Consider the following 8182-nt stretch of genomic DNA (forward strand, 5'->3'; position numbering starts at 1 on the left):
ATATCCTAGTAAACCCAAACACTTACATGCAGCCTGATATGATGGTTGAATTATACCATTCACAGTTTTTACGTCGTCAAAGTTGAGAACACGTTTTTGAATATTGAGAAGCATTCTTAAATAGTATAATTCACCAGATGCAGGATGTACATAAGCAATTCTGCCTATGGATATTGTCTTTTTTCTCCTAGGCTTCCAAATCTTATTTTGAGATTCCCATACAAATTTTGATGGCAATTTTGCATAAGTTAATGTTTGCACTTCACAAAAAGCTTTATTTGTTTCAAACTAGCTTGTCAACATTGTATGTTCTGAAGCTTTTTGATTAACAATTGATTCAAGTGATCGATCACCTTTGAAGACTATAGTCTGTCCTAAAGGCAGATGCACTGGCAATCGTTCAACAAAAGGTTCTCTAATATGAATTGGAAACTGAAATAATCTCCAAATAGCTTCGTATGGAAATATATATCTACAATTAAGATAAGCAAGTATTTCATTGTTTGAATTCTCTTGGAAAGTAATTCTTGCTTACTCAGAACCCTTATTTATGTATTTGAAAAGATATTTTATAAGCATCAATTGACAACATGACTCAACATTTATATGTGCTTTGTACCTTAATAATAAATTTGAATGATAAGGTACAACAAAACTATTGTCAATTTGCATCCCATTTTTAACAACAAATTGTGATGGATCATCACGACGTTTATACACAGGAAAAACATTTGTTTTAAAAAATTTTTCACTCTTATATTATTTGGGAAAAAGCTTTGAACATTTACCATCTCGCATGCATTAAGAATTTAGATTAAGTTGCCCGCAAGGACCATGAATGATGAATTGGCTGACAATTTCATAAAGGTTAGGATTTGAATTTTTATTCGGTATTTCAGTTGAAATAATTGAATCTATATCATCAAGAGAGAAACATTTGTAACCTTTTTTCAACCAAATTAAGATGTGAGCGTGAGGTAAGCCTCTTTTTGAAACTCAATTGTACAAATATTTGTTTGTAATCAAGTGAGAAAGCATATAAAAGTAAAACACAATGAGTTTCATAAAAAGGCAAAAATTAGAGAAACTAAGAAGTAAAACAATGAGTTTTGGAAACTCACCTGCTTCAACGTCTCCAAAAGGTTCACCTGATTTTATGTTGTTATCTGTATAAGGTTATACAATTAAAACACAAATGAAGGAGTGACTGACCTAATTCCAATAGCAGCCATGGAAGTCGAACACAAAAGTAGTAGAGCACGGCAACACCAAGATCTTCTATAAACACCTAGCCGAATACAACTACTCTATGAGAAGCATTATGTTGTGTGTTCCAGGGCTTATAGGGACCGATGTTTTATATAGGCTAAAAGCTTGGGTTTCCATCCATAAAGGAAACCTAAACTTTGCTTTCTTAGCTTCCAAGTCAAGTATCATAATCATATTCAGTTAAGGATTCTATCAATCCTATTTCCAATATAAGACACCTTATATAGGATTGATATCTTTCAGAGACTCTTTTAGCCAAAAAAGTGCACCACAATAGATGCACTTGTAATTCTTGTCTCCCAAATCCACATATTCCACAACATTGCCTATTTAAAAATAAATAAATAAATGTGGAAAAGGGAGAAAAAGAAGAAAAAAAATGCAATTAATTAGTAACACAGTAATTTGCATAATCGACTCAAAATAAATTGTAAGTTAAATAGATAATTACCTTTTCTGTTTTTCTGAAAATTGGCTTGACCTTTACTAATTTGATTTGAATTATCAAATGTAATGACATTGTCACTTGTTTGGACTGTGTTTATACGGTTGGAACACACATTGTCAAGAATTTTTTGTCTTTTGTTTTGATTTTCAAAGCTTGGTTTATCACAAACTTATATGCCACTGGAAGAACCAACAAAATGGCCTTCTTGTATTATTTGATTGAGTTTGCTAGTTCTACACCCTCTTAACATAGCATAAAAAAGTTCAAACTCCAAACAACAGATAATTGTTACATCCCGGCCTGGGTCCCCATCACATCTCTAGCTCAACTCCATCGTAGCACGATATTGTCCGCTTTGGGCCCCCACCACGTCCTCACGGTTTTGTTTCTAGGAACTCACACGAGAACTTCCCAATGGGTCACCCATCATGGAAATGCTCTCGTGCGAACTTGCTTAACTTCAGAGTTCCGATGGAACCCGAAGCTAATGAGTTCCCAAAATGCCTCGTGTTAGGTAGAGATAGGAATATACATATAAGGCATACATGATCCACTCTCCTGGGTGATGTGAAATGTTACATAATTCACTGAGAATCCTAAAAAAAAGAGTCAATTATTAAATACTTAACAATAAGTAAGCTAAAATGAAGCAAAACACATAACAGTCACATTTGAAACTAACACCGAATGCAGAAACCAATATCAATAACGATTCAAAGAACCTCAATTTACTATCTTTTACAATTGAAACTATATTATAGAATGTTAAATCTTTAGGCTAATTTTTTTATGATAGAAAATAAAATAATTTGAAGCTAAATTAATTAAGTGTTAAATGTTTAGGCCTCAAATATTTTTAGGCATACCATATCAACAGTCATCACTTAAAGTAGTATAGTTATTTAAAACAAATACTCTAGCTTGTCACTTGCAGCCATGTTTCCAATCGCTCCATTTCTTGTGATTTATTAATTTTTCTTCTCTAATCAAGGGAAATTACAAAATCATATTGAAAACCCCTATCGAAGCACATTAATAATCTAACTAATGAATGTGATTCGAGAAACAAACCTTGTTCAACTGCAACCGATCAGATCTCGCCCTTGCATTGCTGGTTTCAACACAGCACTTTGTACACAAAATCCCCAAAAAAAAATCAATAGGTAACCTACTTAATAGATTAATGTAGGTAGATGTGAATTTGAATGGTTTAAAACTCAATAGGTAACCTACTTAACAAACCAATTTGAATGGCTTAAAACTCAAAAATTGCAAAATTTTATAGAAAAGTTTCGGTCAGACCTTATTTCAAAAGCATTGCTCTATTATTCAGATAAAAAAAATCATATCAAAAGAACCCATAACTTTAAAAGAAAATTTGTCCTAAACAATTTAAACGAAGAATTCTAAAAAAAAGGTAAATCGATTGATAAAGACATGAGTAAATTAATTTCATAAATATGAAATCATAAACATGCCATTTGATGAGTAGATTTTGTATTATATATTTGACCCTAATCTTAGTGTATTTTGGTTAATATTAAGAATTTTGATATTTTGATTTGTATTTTCAATATAGGACTTTCGACTTCCTCTGGAGCAAAACAGGACCAAATGGACGAATTTAAGAGTAATTTCAGTTGGAGAACGTTTTTGAGTCACTTAGCTTGATCGTATCAAAATTTGGGGTTTTTACACCAAGCGGTTATTTTCTGGCGATAAAATAAAGGAGCGATGCGCGGTGCTGGAAAATGACGTTTCTGGTATTAAATTGCGTTTTTGGAGCCCAAGATGACCTCGGATGAGTTTGTGTCCTTCTGGAGAAGTGTTCAGAATGTTCCAAACATTAAATCCAACTATATTGGGCCAGTTTTGGAGCAGCTTATGGGTCCAAAACGTGGATGTTCATATTTTAGGCGAATTTTACCGTTTAATTTAGGGTTATGTTTCCTATTTTATTTGATTATTATTTTTAGTTTCCTAGTGGGAATAAAGGACCTGTTTTTAGGGTTTGTGTGGGGGCTTAGCAGATATATTGCTTGGCCGTCTATAGTTTTTCTCTACGCTTTATTTTATGCAATTTTGGAGGCAGAGAGAATTGCTAGGGTTTTTGGAGATTTTCTACTTGAAGGTGTTTTCAATCCTTTTCTTAATAATATTTTCTATGATTTCAATTAGGGAGACTTTGGATGCGGTCCCTAGTTATGAATAATCTTTGACTGAAACTTTGTTGGTTTTCAATTTTTGATCCAAGTCCCTAAAATTAATTGATAATTTATTTCTATGTACGTTACTATATTTTTTAAATTAAAAATTAAAATTTATAGTTGTTTATAGTAATGAGATTTTAAATAAAAAACATAATTTGTGGGATTAAAAATATTAAAATATAAATATACTATTTTGTGTGTGTGTGTGTAAACATGGGTACATTCATAAAAAATAACCAAAAAATTATTGTATCAAAACATGGGTACATTCTTCAAAATGGGTACATTTAGCAAAAATAAAAATGGGTACAAATAAATAAAAAAATATGGGTACAATACAAATAAAACTTTAAAAAATATGGGCACAAAAAGAAATTAATATATGGGTACAAATTAAAATTGAAAGGAAAATTGGTACAAATTAAAAAAGGGTTGCAAATTAAAAATGGGTACAAACTAAAAATAAAAATATATGATAATAAATTTAGCCATAAATATAAATATACTAATTGTAACATTTTTAATATTAAATGAATATATTTAGAAATAAAAAATATTTTATTATTGAAATAATTAATGATATTATTAATACAAAGGACCTTGATAAAAAATTGAAAAGTAATAAGGTTTTAATCAATAGAGTAGTAAAAATAAGGATGAAAACCTAATTAATTATGAATATGCGTTACTAATTCCTTTTGCTAGGGCGAAGCCTTGAGCTTTAGCATGAATATGTGATTTTTATTTAATTGCTTATGATTGATTGCATGCATACTTTGAATTATTAATCACCGAGATAAAAACTATCTAATTGTCTTAATGCCTGATCACTATTAGGATCTTTAGAAAAGTAATTTGATGCAATTTTGGTCGGAAGGTTCCCTGAAATTGACGCTAGCTTCTTGTGCTTAATAATTGTAATTTCACTTAGGATGAACACCACGTCTTAAGGATTGCATGGTTTTTCAAAGGATTTTCATAAAGCATAATGAATCTTTCATGTTCAGATTTGATCCGAACGTCCAGACGAGTTGCAAGTTAGATATACGTTCTATGTTGGAGGTTCCAAGTAGAATATAAATTAGGAAAACCTAACCTTCAAAGCGGCATGTGTAGATCATAAGTAATTGGTAAAAGTTCATAGGATTGCTAGGTGATGGTGGAACCCTAATGCTTTCTTAATTTGATTCTTCCAAAACTGTTTTCTTTTTCCCCTAGTTCTAATATTGCAGATTATTTATTTTAATTAATTAATTTCGTTTTTATTTTAAATAGGTTATAAAATCAATCACCTCAATTTCTACTTTACAATAATTAATTGAAATTTGGTTTGTTTCGAATTACTTAATAATCTCTGTGGAGAACGACCTTGCGAAATCCATTTATACTACAACAACCTTGTGATTCTTGCAAGTATAATAGGAGTTTTTTAGCCCTTTCATATAAGTTGTAAAATCCCTATCACCATTCCTAATACTACTATTGGTATGAACAAGTACATAAGGATGCCTAATACTACCTTTCAATTTCCTTGACGAAACTGCACTGCATGCCTCATTATTGATCTGTTGTAGCATGCAATACATATTTATGTGCATATGAAGAATTTTCTGAGGTCAATGATATAATCCTTAACCGAAACAAAATGCTTTAAACAAAGTGCTTTAATTAGTGTACTTTAATGGACCTCTATGTAAAAGAAGAAGAACAAAATTAACTTATTATTCTTCTATGCTCTCATTTTTCCTAGGATTCAGATATTGGAAGTATGGAATTAAAGTCGCCAGTAAGTGAGACAGCCGAGTTCATATTTGTATTATGTTCAGGAAGCTGCTCTGAGAAAGGACCTAAACAGTACATGGAGGATGAGTATATTTGCGTACATAATCTTTGTGATCGTATTGGTGAAATCAAAAATTTGCCTTCCTCTGGAGCATTTTATGGGGGGACAACCATACTCATACAAACGAAATTTCCCCTAGTTTCTTTTTGACAAAAGCCATCTTATTAAATATACTCTTACTTACTATCTGTCTATGATAATCAACATTAAGATCTGTAAATACGATTATTGGCGCTGATTAATCATCGAAAAAGTTGAAACAACAATGATTAAATCTGCGTCTACAATGTTTACTTTATTGCGAATGCTGCTGTACTCTTTCAGAACCATGCTAATAGCTAATGTTGGGGACTGTCGAGCTATGTTGGGGTAGCGGGGAAGGGCAATTAAGCTATCTAAAGATCACAAACCTAGCTGCACCTTTGAAAGATTAAGAATTGAAAAGCTGGGTGGTGTCATCTATGATGGCTACGTCAATTACGATTTGGATTTTTGTTACGCATGCATACAATACAAAAGTAGTATAGTTATTTAAAACAAAGACTCTGGCTTATCACTTGCAGCCATGTTTCCAATCGCTCCATTTCTTGTGATTTATTAAGCTTTCTTCTCTAATCAAGGGAAATTACAAAATCATATTGAAAACCCCTATCGAATCGAAGCACATTAATAATCTAACTAATGAATGTGATTCGAGAAACAAACCTTGTTCAAGTGCAATCTACATTTTTTACAGCAATAATCTGACCATTTGGCAAGTGGCCTTGAAGTAATGAATCAGTATTACTATTAGGCTTTCATGCTTTAAAACCAAAAAAAAAAAAAAAACAGTAGACCTGAAGAAACAGAACAAAATTACTGTATAATGCTTAGAAGAAATCATTCAATTTTAAAATGTGTAGGACTTCTGAATTGGGATTCACCTTATAAACAATGCCAAAACCCCCTAGGCCGAGTTTGTTAATGGGTGAGAAGTTATCTGTGGCTGCTATTAATTGTAGACATTCACTAAGATGAAATCGCATTGCTTTTATTTAGATCAAACCGTTAAACAATTCAGAGGGGTGACTACTTCTCATACCTTTTGTTTTACTCTTTTTCTTATGCCGCTAGCAGGCAAACACAATGATTAATACCAATGCCAGCAGTACCGAAACTATTGGAATAGCTAGAGCACCCCTCCGTCTCAAAAAACCTTTTGATTTGCTGGTATGCTTAGCTACACATTCAAGTCGGACAAAGGATTAGGAAACCATGAAAAACAGAAAATCCCAAAAAACAATAAACTACTTAATATATTAATGTAGGCTGATGTGAATTTGAATGGCTTAAAATTCAATAGGTAACCTACTTAACAAACCAATTTGAATGGCTTAAAACTCAAAAATTGTGAAATTTTATACAAAAGTTTCGATCAGACCTTATTTCAAAAACATTCCTCTGTTCTTCCTGAGGCTGCGAAACAACTCTTCCACCAAAACTGATTTACAACATCTGTTTCAAGCCTAATCATTATGAGTCAATTTGGAGATTTGATAAAAGATCTCAAAAATTAAATGAATAATTCAAATAAAAAAAATCATATCAAAAGAACCCATAACTTTAAAAGAAAAACTGTCCTGAACCCTGCAAATTTAAATGAAGAATTCTAAAATGTCTATGCATGTTGATTTTCCAAGGGTGGCAGAGGAAATTGTACAGCAGACTAACAATTCTTCATATGTTTGAAGAAAAAACTACATGCATGCGACATCTACAAAGGTTTCTAAGCTTACCTAGGGGCCCAAATACAACACAATTAACAAAACTTCAAAAACTCCCACACAAATTCATTCATCAAACCCCCAAAAAAATTAAAAAAAAAAACCACAAACGAAAGAAAAAAACGCAGAAAAATTTGATCAAAACGACGACTAAAGACACCTAAAAAAACCAAATTGAAAAATCATGGGGGTGAGTATCAACCAAGAACTCACCCAAATAGAATCCAATGAGGAGAATGAATCATCGGGAGATAAGGAGAGCGGCAAGCCAAAGAGAGGGGCGACATGATTCTTGAGGTATGGGTCTTAGATTTCCCGTTCAAGGGAAAAGGGGAGGGAATTGAATTGAAGCCATATCTTTAACAATGGAGCAAAAAGAAGAGATATATCTGGACCTAGTCTCTATGAGTGCGATTTAGTGGTAGACTTGAAATAATACAAACTAACTGAGGGCAAAATAGGAAGCACACTATGGTTATGAACAGTAACACAATTGATTTTGAGTTTTAGTATAGATTAGATTTGGATTCTTTTTAGTATTATTGTAGATTTCCCACAATAATTTATACTTCTTGCTGAATAGGACCATTTGATCTTCCTCTTTAACTTACTATTTTTTGGGTTTAACCTTTTCCCTCTTTCCTTAATG

The 8182-nt window shown here is 32.1% G+C and overlaps 1 long non-coding RNA gene across 3 annotated transcripts; it reads right to left on the reverse strand.

Annotated features, from left to right (window-relative positions):
• Positions 1-1507: 1507 nt before the first annotated feature.
• On the reverse strand, positions 1508-7914 carry LOC126620694 (uncharacterized). Of its 3 annotated transcripts, XR_007622601.1 has the most exons (6): positions 7747-7914; positions 7191-7264; positions 6852-6989; positions 2789-2845; positions 1721-2313; positions 1508-1595 (listed from the first exon to the last, which is right to left on the reverse strand). It is a non-coding gene; the product is annotated as an uncharacterized LOC126620694 (long non-coding RNA). The 3 variants fall into 3 exon arrangements; XR_007622600.1 differs by lacking the exons at positions 1508-1595; positions 1721-2313; positions 2789-2845 and adding an exon at positions 2657-2788 and having other exon boundaries at positions 6476-6989; positions 7747-7913; XR_007622602.1 differs by lacking the exons at positions 1508-1595; positions 1721-2313; positions 2789-2845 and having other exon boundaries at positions 6614-6989; positions 7191-7275; positions 7747-7908.
• Positions 7915-8182: the final 268 nt, after the last annotated feature.

The sequence above is a fragment of the Malus sylvestris genome, chromosome 5 (genome assembly GCF_916048215.2).
Source record: "Malus sylvestris chromosome 5, drMalSylv7.2, whole genome shotgun sequence".
Taxonomy (NCBI): Eukaryota; Viridiplantae; Streptophyta; class Magnoliopsida; order Rosales; family Rosaceae; genus Malus; species Malus sylvestris.